This window comes from Pelobates fuscus, chromosome 6, assembly GCF_036172605.1.
Source record: "Pelobates fuscus isolate aPelFus1 chromosome 6, aPelFus1.pri, whole genome shotgun sequence".
NCBI lineage: Eukaryota > Metazoa > Chordata > Amphibia > Anura > Pelobatidae > Pelobates > Pelobates fuscus.
This window is the reverse complement of record NC_086322.1, coordinates 949,780-962,781: the sequence shown is the minus strand read 5'-3', so window position 1 is coordinate 962,781 and position 13,002 is coordinate 949,780. Positions and strand designations below refer to the sequence as shown.

Sequence of the window (13,002 nt, the reverse complement as noted above, 5' to 3'; positions counted from 1 at the left end):
CAGTCTCTCCGGACACCGTCTCAGCTGGCCTTACATTCATCCCTGGCATTTTTTACCTGTACCTGGGCTAAATATTGTTCTATTAAATATTATCACAGTCTCTCCTGACACCGTCTCAGCTGGCCTTACATTCATCCCTGGCATTTTTTACCTCTACCTGGGCTAAATACTGTTCTATTAAATATTATCACAGTCTCTCCGGACACCGTCTCAGCTGGCCTTACATTCATCCCTGCCATTTTTTACCTGTATTTTGGCTAAATAATGTTCTATTAAATATTATCACAGTCTCTCCGGCACCGTTTCAGCTGGCCTTACATTCATCCCTGGCATTTTTTACCTGTACCTGGGCTAAATACTGTTCCATTAAATATTATCACAGTCTCACCGGCACCGTCTCAGCTGGCCTTACATTCATCCCTGGCATTTTTTACCTGTACCTGGGCTAAATACTGTTCTACTAAATATTATCACAGTCTCTCAGGACACCGTCTCAGCTGGCCTTACATTCATCCCTGGCATTTTTTACCTGTACCTGGGCTAAATACTGTTCCATTAAATATTATCACAGTCTCTCCTGACACCGTCTCAGCTGGCCTTACATTCATCCCTGGCATTTTTTACCTGTACCTGGGCTAAATACTGTTCTATTAAATATTATCACAGTCTCTCCGGACACCGTCTCAGCTGGCCTTACATTCATCCCTGGCATTTTTTACCTGTACCTGGGCTAAATACTGTTCCATTAAATATTATCACAGTCTCTCCGGACACCGTCTCAGCTGGCCTTACCTTCATCCCTGGCATTTTTTACCTGTACATGGGCTAAATACTGTTCTATTAAATATTATCACAGTCTCTCCTGACACCGTCTCAGCTGGCCTTACATTCATCCCTGGCATTTTTTTACCTGTACCTGGGCTAAATACTGTTCTATTAAATATTATCACAGTCTCTCCGGACACCGTCTCAGCTGGCCTTACATTCATCCCTGGCATTTTTTTACCTGTACCTGGGCTAAATACTGTTCTATTAAATATTATCACAGTCTCTCCTGACACCGTCTCAGCTGGCCTTACATTCATCCCTGGCATTTTTTACCTGTACCTGGGCTAAATACTGTTCTATTAAATATTATCACAGTCTCTCCGGCACCGTCTCAGCTGGCCTTACATTCATCCCTGGCATTTTTTACCTGTACCTGGGCTAAATACTGTTCTATTAAATATTATCACAGTCTCTCCGGACACCGTCTCAGCTGGCCTTACATTCATCCCTGGCATTTTTTACCTGTACCTGGGCTAAATACTGTTCCATTAAATATTATCACAGTCTCTCCGGACACCGTCTCAGCTGGCCTTACATTCATCCCTGGCATTTTTTACCTGTACCTGGGCTAAATACTGTTCCATTAAATATTATCACAGTCTCTCCTGACACCGTCTCAGCTTGCTTTACATTCATCCCTGGCATTTTTTTACCTGTACCTGGGCTAAATACTGTTCTATTAAATATTATCACAGTCTCTCCTGACACCGTCTCAGCTGGCCTTACATTCATCCCTGGCATTTTTTAACCTGTACCTGGGCTAAATACTGTTCCATTAAATATTATCACAGTCTCTCCGGACACCGTCTCAGCTGGCCTTACATTCATCCCTGGCATTTTTTACCTGTACCTGGGCTAAATATTGTTCTATTAAATATTATCACAGTCTCTCCTGACACCGTCTCAGCTGGCCTTACATTCATCCCTGGCATTTTTTACCTCTACCTGGGCTAAATACTGTTCTATTAAATATTATCACAGTCTCTCCGGACACCGTCTCAGCTGGCCTTACATTCATCCCTGCCATTTTTTACCTGTATTTTGGCTAAATAATGTTCTATTAAATATTATCACAGTCTCTCCGGCACCGTTTCAGCTGGCCTTACATTCATCCCTGGCATTTTTTACCTGTACCTTGGCTAAATACTGTTCCATTAAATATTATCACAGTCTCACCGGCACCGTCTCAGCTGGCATTACATTCATCCCTGGCATTTTTTACCTGTACCTGGGCTAAATACTGTTCTACTAAATATTATCACAGTCTCTCAGGACACCGTCTCAGCTGGCCTTACATTCATCCCTGGCATTTTTTACCTGTACCTGGGCTAAATACTGTTCCATTAAATATTATCACAGTCTCTCCTGACACCGTCTCAGCTGGCCTTACATTCATCCCTGGCATTTTTTACCTGTACCTGGGCTAAATACTGTTCTATTAAATATTATCACAGTCTCTCCGGACACCGTCTCAGCTGGCCTTACATTCATCCCTGGCATTTTTTACCTGTACCTGGGCTAAATACTGTTCCATTAAATATTATCACAGTCTCTCCGGACACCGTCTCAGCTGGCCTTACATTCATCCCTGGCATTTTTTACCTGTACATGGGCTAAATACTGTTCTATTAAATATTATCACAGTCTCTCCTGACACCGTCTCAGCTGGCCTTACATTCATCCCTGGCATTTTTTTACCTGTACCTGGGCTAAATACTGTTCTATTAAATATTATCACAGTCTCTCCGGACACCGTCTCAGCTGGCCTTACATTCATCCCTGGCATTTTTTTTACCTGTACCTGGGCTAAATACTGTTCTATTAAATATTATCACAGTCTCTCCTGACACCGTCTCAGCTGGCCTTACATTCATCCCTGGCATTTTTTACCTGTACCTGGGCTAAATACTGTTCTATTAAATATTATCACAGTCTCTCCGGCACCGTCTCAGCTGGCCTAACATTCATCCCTGGCATTTTTTACCTGTACCTGGGCTAAATACTGTTCTATTAAATATTATCACAGTCTCACTGGCACCGTCTCAGCTGGCCTTACATTCATCCCTGGCATTTTTTACCTGTACCTGGGCTAAATACTGTTCCATTAAATATTATCACAGTCTCTCCAGACACCGTCTCAGCTGGCCTTACATTCATCCCTGGCATTTTTTACCTGTACCTGGACTAAATACTGTTCTATTAAATATTATCACAGTCTCTCCGGCACCGTCTCAGCTGGCCTTACATTCATCCCTGGCATTTTTTACCTGTACCTTGGCTAAATACTGTGCTATTAAATATTATAACGGTCTCTCCGGACACCGTCTCAGCTGGCCTTACATTTATCCCTGGCATTTTTTACCTGTACCTGGGCTAAATACTGTTCCATTAAATATTATCACAGTCTCTCCTGACACCGTCTCAGCTGGCCTTACATTCATCCCTGGCATTTTTTACCTGTACCTGGGCTAAATACTGTTCTATTAAATATTATCACAGTCTCTCCGGACACCGTCTCAGCTGACCTTACATTCATCCCTGGCATTTTTTAACCTGTACCTTGGCTAAATACTGTTCCATTAAATATTATCACAGTCTCTCCGGACACCGTCTCAGCTGGCCTTACATTCATCCCTGCCATTTTTTACCTGTACCTGGGCTAAATACTGTTCTATTAAATATTATCACAGTCTCTCCTGACACCGTCTCAGCTGGCCTTACATTCATCCCTGGCATTTTTTACCTGTACCTGGGCTAAATACTGTTCTATTAAATATTATCACAGTCTCTCCGGACACCGTCTCAGCTGGCCTTACATTCATCCCTGGCATTTTTTACCTGTACCTGGGCTAAATACTGTTCTATTAAATATTATCACAGTCTCTCCTGACACCGTCTCAGCTGGCCTTACATTCATCCCTGGCATTTTTTACCTGTACTTTGGCTAAATACTGTTCCATTAAATATTATCACAGTCTCTCCGGCACCTTCTCAGCTGGCCTTACATTCATCCCTGGCATTTTTTACCTGTACCTGGGCTAAATACTGTTCCATTAAATATTATCACAGTCTCTCCAGACACCGTCTCAGCTGGCCTTACATTCATCCCTGGCATTTTTTACCTGTACCTGGGCTAAATACTGTTCCATTAAATATTATCACAGTCTCTCCTGACACCGTCTCAGCTTGCTTTACATTCATCCCTGGCATTTTTTAACTTGTACCTGGGCTAAATACTGTTCTATTAAATATTATCACAGTCTCTCCTGACACCGTCTCAGCTGGCCTTACATTCATCCCTGGCATTTTTTAACCTGTACCTGGGCTAAATACTGTTCCATTAAATATTATCACAGTCTCTCCGGACACTGTCTCAGCTGGCCTTACATTCATCCCTGGCATTTTTTACCTGTACCTGGGCTAAATATTGTTCTATTAAATATTATCACAGTCTCTCCTGACACCGTCTCAGCTGGCCTTACATTCATCCCTGGCATTTTTTACCTGTACCTGGGCTAAATACTGTTCTATTAAATATTATCACAGTCTCTCCTGACACCGTCTCAGCTGGCCTTACATTCATCCCTGGCATTTTTTACCTGTACCTGGGCTAAATACTGTACTATTAAATATTATCACAGTCTCTCCTGACACCGTCTCAGCTGGCCTTACATTCATCCCTGGCATTTTTTACCTGTACCTGGGCTAAATACTGTTCTATTAAATATTATCACAGTCTCACTGGCACCGTCTCAGCTGGCCTTACATTCATCCCTGGCATTTTTTACCTGTACCTGGGCTAAATACTGTTCTATTAAATATTATCACAGTCTCTCCGGACACCGTCTCAGCTGGCCTTAAATTCATCCCTGGCATTTTTTACCTGTACCTGGGCTAAATACTGTTCTATTAAATATTATCACAGTCTCTCCGGACACCGTCTCAGCTGGCCTTAAATTCATCCCTGGCATTTTTTAACCTGTACCTGGGCTAAATACTGTTCTATTAAATATTATCACAGTCTCTCCGGCACCGTCTCAGCTGGCCTAACATTCATCCCTGGCATTTTTTACCTGTACCTGGGCTAAATACTGTTCTATTAAATATTATCACAGTCTCACTGGCACCGTCTCAGCTGGCCTTACATTCATCCCTGGCATTTTTTACCTGTACCTGGGCTAAATACTGTTCCATTAAATATTATCACAGTCTCTCCAGACACCGTCTCAGCTGGCCTTACATTCATCCCTGGCATTTTTTACCTGTACCTGGACTAAATACTGTTCTATTAAATATTATCACAGTCTCTCCGGCACCGTCTCAGCTGGCCTTACATTCATCCCTGGCATTTTTTACCTGTACCTGGGCTAAATACTGTTCTATTAAATATTATCACAGTCTCTCCGGACACCGTCTCAGCTGGCCTTACATTCATCCCTGGCATTTTTTACCTGTACCTTGGCTAAATACTGTGCTATTAAATATTATAACGGTCTCTCCGGACACCGTCTCAGCTGGCCTTACATTTATCCCTGGCATTTTTTACCTGTACCTGGGCTAAATACTGTTCCATTAAATATTATCACAGTCTCTCCTGACACCGTCTCAGCTGGCCTTACATTCATCCCTGGCATTTTTTACCTGTACCTGGGCTAAATACTGTTCTATTAAATATTATCACAGTCTCTCCGGACACCGTCTCAGCTGACCTTACATTCATCCCTGGCATTTTTTAACCTGTACCTTGGCTAAATACTGTTCCATTAAATATTATCACAGTCTCTCCGGACACCGTCTCAGCTGGCCTTACATTCATCCCTGCCATTTTTTACCTGTACCTGGGCTAAATACTGTTCTATTAAATATTATCACAGTCTCTCCTGACACCGTCTCAGCTGGCCTTACATTCATCCCTGGCATTTTTTACCTGTACCTGGGCTAAATACTGTTCTATTAAATATTATCACAGTCTCTCCGGACACCGTCTCAGCTGGCCTTACATTCATCCCTGGCATTTTTTACCTGTACCTGGGCTAAATACTGTTCTATTAAATATTATCACAGTCTCTCCTGACACCGTCTCAGCTGGCCTTACATTCATCCCTGGCATTTTTTACCTGTACTTTGGCTAAATACTGTTCCATTAAATATTATCACAGTCTCTCCGGCACCTTCTCAGCTGGCCTTACATTCATCCCTGGCATTTTCTACCTGTACCTGGGCTAAATACTGATCCATTAAATATTATCACAGTCTCTCCAGACACCGTCTCAGCTGGCCTTACATTCATCCCTGGCATTTTTTACCTGTACCTGGGCTAAATACTGTTCCATTAAATATTATCACAGTCGCTCCTGACACCGTCTCAGCTTGCTTTACATTCATCCCTGGCATTTTTTAACTTGTACCTGGGCTAAATACTGTTCTATTAAATATTATCACAGTCTCTCCTGACACCGTCTCAGCTGGCCTTACATTCATCCCTGGCATTTTTTAACCTGTACCTAGGCTAAATACTGTTCCATTAAATATTATCACAGTCTCTCCGGACACTGTCTCAGCTGGCCTTACATTCATCCCTGGCATTTTTTACCTGTACCTGGGCTAAATATTGTTCTATTAAATATTATCACAGTCTCTCCTGACACCGTCTCAGCTGGCCTTACATTCATCCCTGGCATTTTTTACCTGTACCTGGGCTAAATACTGTTCTATTAAATATTATCACAGTCTCTCCTGACACCGTCTCAGCTGGCCTTACATTCATCCCTGGCATTTTTTACCTGTACCTGGGCTAAATACTGTTCTATTAAATATTATCACAGTCTCTCCTGACACCGTCTCAGCTGGCCTTACATTCATCCCTGGCATTTTTTACCTGTACCTGGGCTAAATACTGTTCTATTAAATATTATCACAGTCTCACTGGCACCGTCTCAGCTGGCCTTACATTCATCCCTGGCATTTTTTACCTGTACCTGGGCTAAATACTGTTCTATTAAATATTATCACAGTCTCTCCGGACACCGTCTCAGCTGGCCTTAAATTCATCCCTGGCATTTTTTACCTGTACCTGGGCTAAATACTGTTCTATTAAATATTATCACAGTCTCTCCGGACACCGTCTCAGCTGGCCTTAAATTCATCCCTGGCATTTTTTAACCTGTACCTGGGCTAAATACTGTTCTATTAAATATTATCACAGTCTCTCCGGCACCATCTCAGCTGGCCTTACATTCATCCCTGGCATTTTTTACCTGTACCTGGGCTAAATACTGTTCTATTAAATATTATCACAGTCTCTCCGGACACCGTCTCAGCTGGCCTTACATTCATCCCTGGCATTTTTTACCTGTACCTGGGCTAAATACTGTTCCATTAAATATTATCACAGTCTCTCCGGCACCATCTCAGCTGGCCTTACATTCATCCCTGGCATTTTTTACCTGTACCTGGGCTAAATACTGTTCTATTAAATATTATCACAGTCTCTCCGGACACCGTCTTAGCTGGCCTTACATTCATCCCTGCCATTTTTTACCTGTATTTTGGCTAAATACTGTTCTATTAAATATTATCACAGTCTCTCCGGACACCGTCTCAGCTGGCCTTACATTCATCCCTGGCATTTTTTGCCTGTACCTGGGCTAAATACTGTTCTAATAAATATTATCACAGTCTCTCCGGCACCGTCTCAGCTGGCCAAACATTCATCCCTGGCATTTTTTACCTGTACCTGGGCTAAATACTGTTCTATTAAATATTATCACAGTCTCTCCGGACACCGTCTCAGCTGGCCTTACATTCATCCCTGGCATTTTTTACCTGTACCTTGGCTAAATACTGTTCTATTAAATATTATCACAGTCTCTCCGGACACCGTCTCAGCTGGCCTTACATTCATCCCTGGCATTTTTTACCTGTACCTGGGCTAAATACTGTTCTATTAAATATTATCACAGTCTCTCCGGCACCGTCTCAGCTGGCCTAACATTCATCCCTGGCATTTTTTACCTGTACCTGGGCTAAATACTGTTCTATTAAATATTATCACAGTCTCTCCTGACACCGTCTCAGCTGGCCTTACATTCATCCCTGGCATTTTTTACCTGTACCTTGGCTAAATACTGTTCCATTAAATATTATCACAGTCTCTCCGGACACCGTCTCAGCTGGCCTTACATTCATCCCTGGCATTTTTTTACCTGTACCTGGGCTAAATACTGTTCCATTAAATATTATCACAGTCTCTCCGGACACCGTCTCAGCTGGCCTTACATTCATCCCTGGCATTTTTTACCTGTACCTGGGCTAAATACTGTTCTATTAAATATTATCACAGTCTCTCCGGACACCGTCTCAGCTGGCCTTACATTCATCCCTGGCATTTTTTACCTGTACCTGGGCTAAATACTGTTCTATTAAATATTATCACAGTCTCACTGGCACCGTCTCAGCTGGCCTTACATTCATCCCTGGCATTTTTTACCTGTACCTGGGCTAAATACTGTTCCATTAAATATTATCACAGTCTCTCCAGACACCGTCTCAGCTGGCCTTACATTCATCCCTGGCATTTTTTACCTGTACCTGGACTAAATACTGTTCTATTAAATATTATCACAGTCTCTCCTGACACCGTCTCAGCTGGCCTTACATTCATCCCTGGCATTTTTTACCTGTACCTTGGCTAAATACTGTGCTATTAAATATTATAACGGTCTCTCCGGACAACGTCTCAGCTGGCCTTACATTTATCCCTGGCATTTTTTACCTGTACCTGGGCTAAATACTGTTCCATTAAATATTATCACAGTCTCTCCTGACACCGTCTCAGCTGGCCTTACATTCATCCCTGGCATTTTTTACCTGTACCTGGGCTAAATACTGTTCTATTAAATATTATCACAGTCTCTCCGGACACCGTCTCAGCTGGCCTTAAATTCATCCCTGGCATTTTTTACCTGTACCTGGGCTAAATACTGTTCCATTAAATATTATCACAGTCTCTCCGGACACCGTCTCAGCTGGCCTTACATTCATCCCTGGCATTTTTTACCTGTACCTGGGCTAAATACTGTTCCATTAAATATTATCACAGTCTCTCCGGACACCGTCTCAGCTTGCTTTACATTCATCCCTGGCATTTTTTTACCTGTACCTGGGCTAAATACTGTTCTATTAAATATTATCACAGTCTCTCCTGACACCGTCTCAGCTGGCCTTACATTCATCCCTGGCATTTTTTAACCTGTACCTGGGCTAAATACTGTTCCATTAAATATTATCACAGTCTCTCCGGACACCGTCTCAGCTGGCCTTACATTCATCCCTGGCATTTTTTACCTGTACCTGGGCTAAATATTGTTCTATTAAATATTATCACAGTCTCTCCTGACACCGTCTCAGCTGGCCTTACATTCATCCCTGGCATTTTTTACCTGTACCTGGGCTAAATACTGTTCTATTAAATATTATCACAGTCTCTCCGGACACTGTCTCAGCTGGCCTTACATTCATCCCTGCCATTTTTTACCTGTATTTTGGCTAAATACTGTTCTATTAAATATTATCACAGTCTCTCCGGCACCGTCTCAGCTGGCCTTACATTCACCCTGCCATTTTTTACCTGTACCTGGGCTAAATACTGTTCTATTAAATATTATCACAGTCTCTCCGGACACCGTCTCAGCTGGCCTTACATTCATCCCTGGCATTTTTTACCTGTACCTGGGCTAAATACTGTTCTATTAAATATTATCACAGTCTCTCCAGACACCGTCTCAGCTGGCCTTACATTCATCCCTGGCATTTTTTACCTGTACCTGGGCTAAATACTGTTCCATTAAATATTATCACAGTCTCTCCGGCACCGTCTCAGCTGGCCTTACATTCATCCCTGGCATTTTTTACCTGTACCTGGGCTAAATAATGTTCTATTAAATATTATCACAGTCTCTCCGGCACCGTCTCAGCTGGCCTTACATTCATTCCTGGCATTTTTTACCTGTACCTGGGCTAAATACTGTTCTATTAAATATTATCACAGTCTCTCCGGACACCGTCTCAGCTGGCCTTACATTCATCCCTGGCATTTTTTAACCTGTACCTGGGCTAAATACTGTTCTATTAAATATTATCACAGTCTCTCCGGACACCGTCTCAGCTGGCCTTACATTCATCCCTGGCATTTTTTACCTGTACCTGGGCTAAATACTGTTCCATTAAATATTATCACAGTCTCTCCGGACACCGTCTCAGCTGGCCTTACATTCATCCCTGGCATTTTTTACCTGTACCTGGGCTAAATACTGTTCCATTAAATATTATCACAGTCTCTCCGGACACCGTCTCAGCTGGCCTTACATTCATCCCTGGCATTTTTTACCTGTACCTGGGCTAAATACTGTTCTATTAAATATTATCACAGTCTCTCCGGCACCGTCTCAGCTGGCCTTACATTCATCCCTGGCATTTTTTACCTGTACCTGGGCTAAATACTGTTCCATTAAATATTATCACAGTCTCTCCTGACACCGTCTCAGCTGGCCTTACATTCATCCCTGGCATTTTTTACCTGTACCTGGGCTAAATACTGTTCTATTAAATATTATCACAGTCTCTCCGGACACCGTCTCAGTTGGCCTTACATTCATCCCTGGCATTTTTTACCTGTACCTGGGCTAAATACTGTTCTATTAAATATTATCACAGTCTCTCCTGACACCGTCTCAGCTGGCCTTACATTCATCCCTGGCATTTTTTACCTGTACCTGGGCTAAATACTGTTCCATTAAATATTATCACAGTCTCTCCGGACACCGTCTCAGTTGGCCTTACATTCATCCCTGGCATTTTTTACCTGTACCTGGGCTAAATACTGTTCTATTAAATATTATTGTAACGGACCGTTTCACTTACAAGAGGATAAAACCCAGTTTAGGTGATAATCCCCTTTCCAGATGCACAGACAACTACTGCAAACACCATTCTCCCGACTGGAACCACACGAAGACCGGAACAGCTGAACAAGAAAAGCAGACATCGGCTTACACTCTTGGCAGTCAGCATACAATCCCATTCCCCCAAAGACCGAGACGACACATCGCTTTGAGGGTTAAGCAAGAACTCTGGACTGGGACACCCAGTCTGGCTTTTATTACAAACAAGTACATACAGGACACTCCCAGGGGGAGGATGAATTTCACCAATCACATGGATGTACCTCCCACACATTTCCTCCCCTTAGATTAGCACTTAACATAATTATACCGTACACCCTTTTCCCCAATTCCTGGATGTACCCCAAATACATATGCTACACCTCCAAAACAGGTATCCCCTGATAGCCCTTATTCAGGGGGACAACATATTCAAGAATCAGGTCATTCGGATGAATGGTTCGGGAGATATGAGGTTCCAAAGATTTGACAGACCGCATGGGTAAAGTATTCGAAAACAGTTCCATGCATTTTGGCCCTGCGGTCGGTCCCAAACAAGTGAATGAAACAGACGAATTACTGGTGTTATAGAGACTAAGGGGGATTCGCATGAATCCCCTAGTTCGTACGTTTCTTTCTACCGAACGGCGGGCCGTTCGGTAGTTTCCCCACGAAATCCTGGAAGTCTGGAGGTCTCAGCGGTGTTTGCCTAGTCGAGTGTCCGATTTCAGTTCCAGACACTCGACGGCAAAACAAAACTAAACTACCGAACGGTAGTTTAAGATGGCCGCCGCCACGTGTTTGTTTCCCGAATGGCGGCCACCCAGGGGACAAAGCATACATTACATGGATTGCCAATTACCTGTTTGCAACATTGTTGCAACCGGTAATTGGAGGCACACTTATTCCTGGGTGGTCTGGTTGTTCGGTAGTTTCACTCAATATAATGAATGGAGTGATTCTACCGAACAATCAGCTGAATGCTGCATACATATCACCCAGGTTAAACTTAACACATGAATACATATACAATATTACAGGCAGTACACTAGAATATGCTTCACAGTCTTAAAGGGACAGTAGTCCCAAAAGTCCCAATATGTCCATCGCTGCTTTTAAAGGGCCAGTAGCAGCAATATGAATTATTACATGCCCAAATGTAGTGTTTATAGAGCAATATGTCCAGGGGCCGTAGTCACAGGGCAGGAGGCTAGCAGCCAGGCCTCTCCAGTTCACAGTGGCGAAGCTGGTTTCGCCACAATTATCACAGTCTCTCCTGACACCGTCTCAGCTGGCCTTACATTCATCCCTGGCATTTTTTACCTGTACCTGGGCTAAATACTGTTCCATTAAATATTATCACAGTCTCTCCGGACACCGTCTCAGTTGGCCTTACATTCATCCCTGGCATTTTTTACCTGTACCTGGGCTAAATACTGTTCCATTAAATATTATCACAGTCTCTCCGGACACCGTCTCAGCTGGCCATACATTCATCCCTGGCATTTTTTACCTGTACCTTGGCTAAATACTGTTCTATTAAATATTATCACAGTCTCTCCGGACACCGTCTCAGTTGGCCTTACATTTATCCCTGGCATTTTTTACCTGTACCTGGGCTAAATACTGTTCTATTAAATATTATCACAGTCTCTCCGGACACCGTCTCAGCTGGCCTTACATTCATCCCTGGCATTTTATACCTGTACCTTGGCTAAATACTGTTCTATTAAATATTATAACGGTCTCTCCGGACACCATCTCAGCTGGCCTTACATTCATCCCTGGCATGTTTTACCTGTACCTTGGCTAAATACTGTTCTATTAAATATTATCACAGTCTCTCCGGACACCGTCTCAGCTGGCCTTACATTCATCCCTGGCATTTTTTACCTGTACCTGGGCTAAATACTGTTCTATTAAATATTATCACAGTCTCTCCGGACACCGTCTCAGTTGGCCTTACATTCATCCCTGGCATTTTTTACCTGTACCTGGGCTAAATACTGTTCCATTAAATATTATCACAGTCTCTCCGGACACCGTCTCAGCTGGCCTTACATTTATCCCTGGCATTTTTTACCTGTACCTGGGCTAAATACTGTTCCATTAAATATTATCACAGTCTCTCCGGACACCGTCTCAGCTGGCCTTACATTCATCCCTGGCATTTTTTACCTGTACCTGGGCTAAATACTGTTCCATTAAATATTATCACAGTCTCTCCTGACAC

General features: G+C 42.9%; 1 protein-coding gene across 3 annotated transcripts in view; it reads left to right on the top strand.

Annotated features, from left to right (window-relative positions):
• Positions 1-13,002, top strand: part of LOC134614079 (peptidase inhibitor 16-like) — a 254,845-nt gene that overhangs the window by 226,732 nt on the left and 15,111 nt on the right. The window lies entirely within an intron of this gene.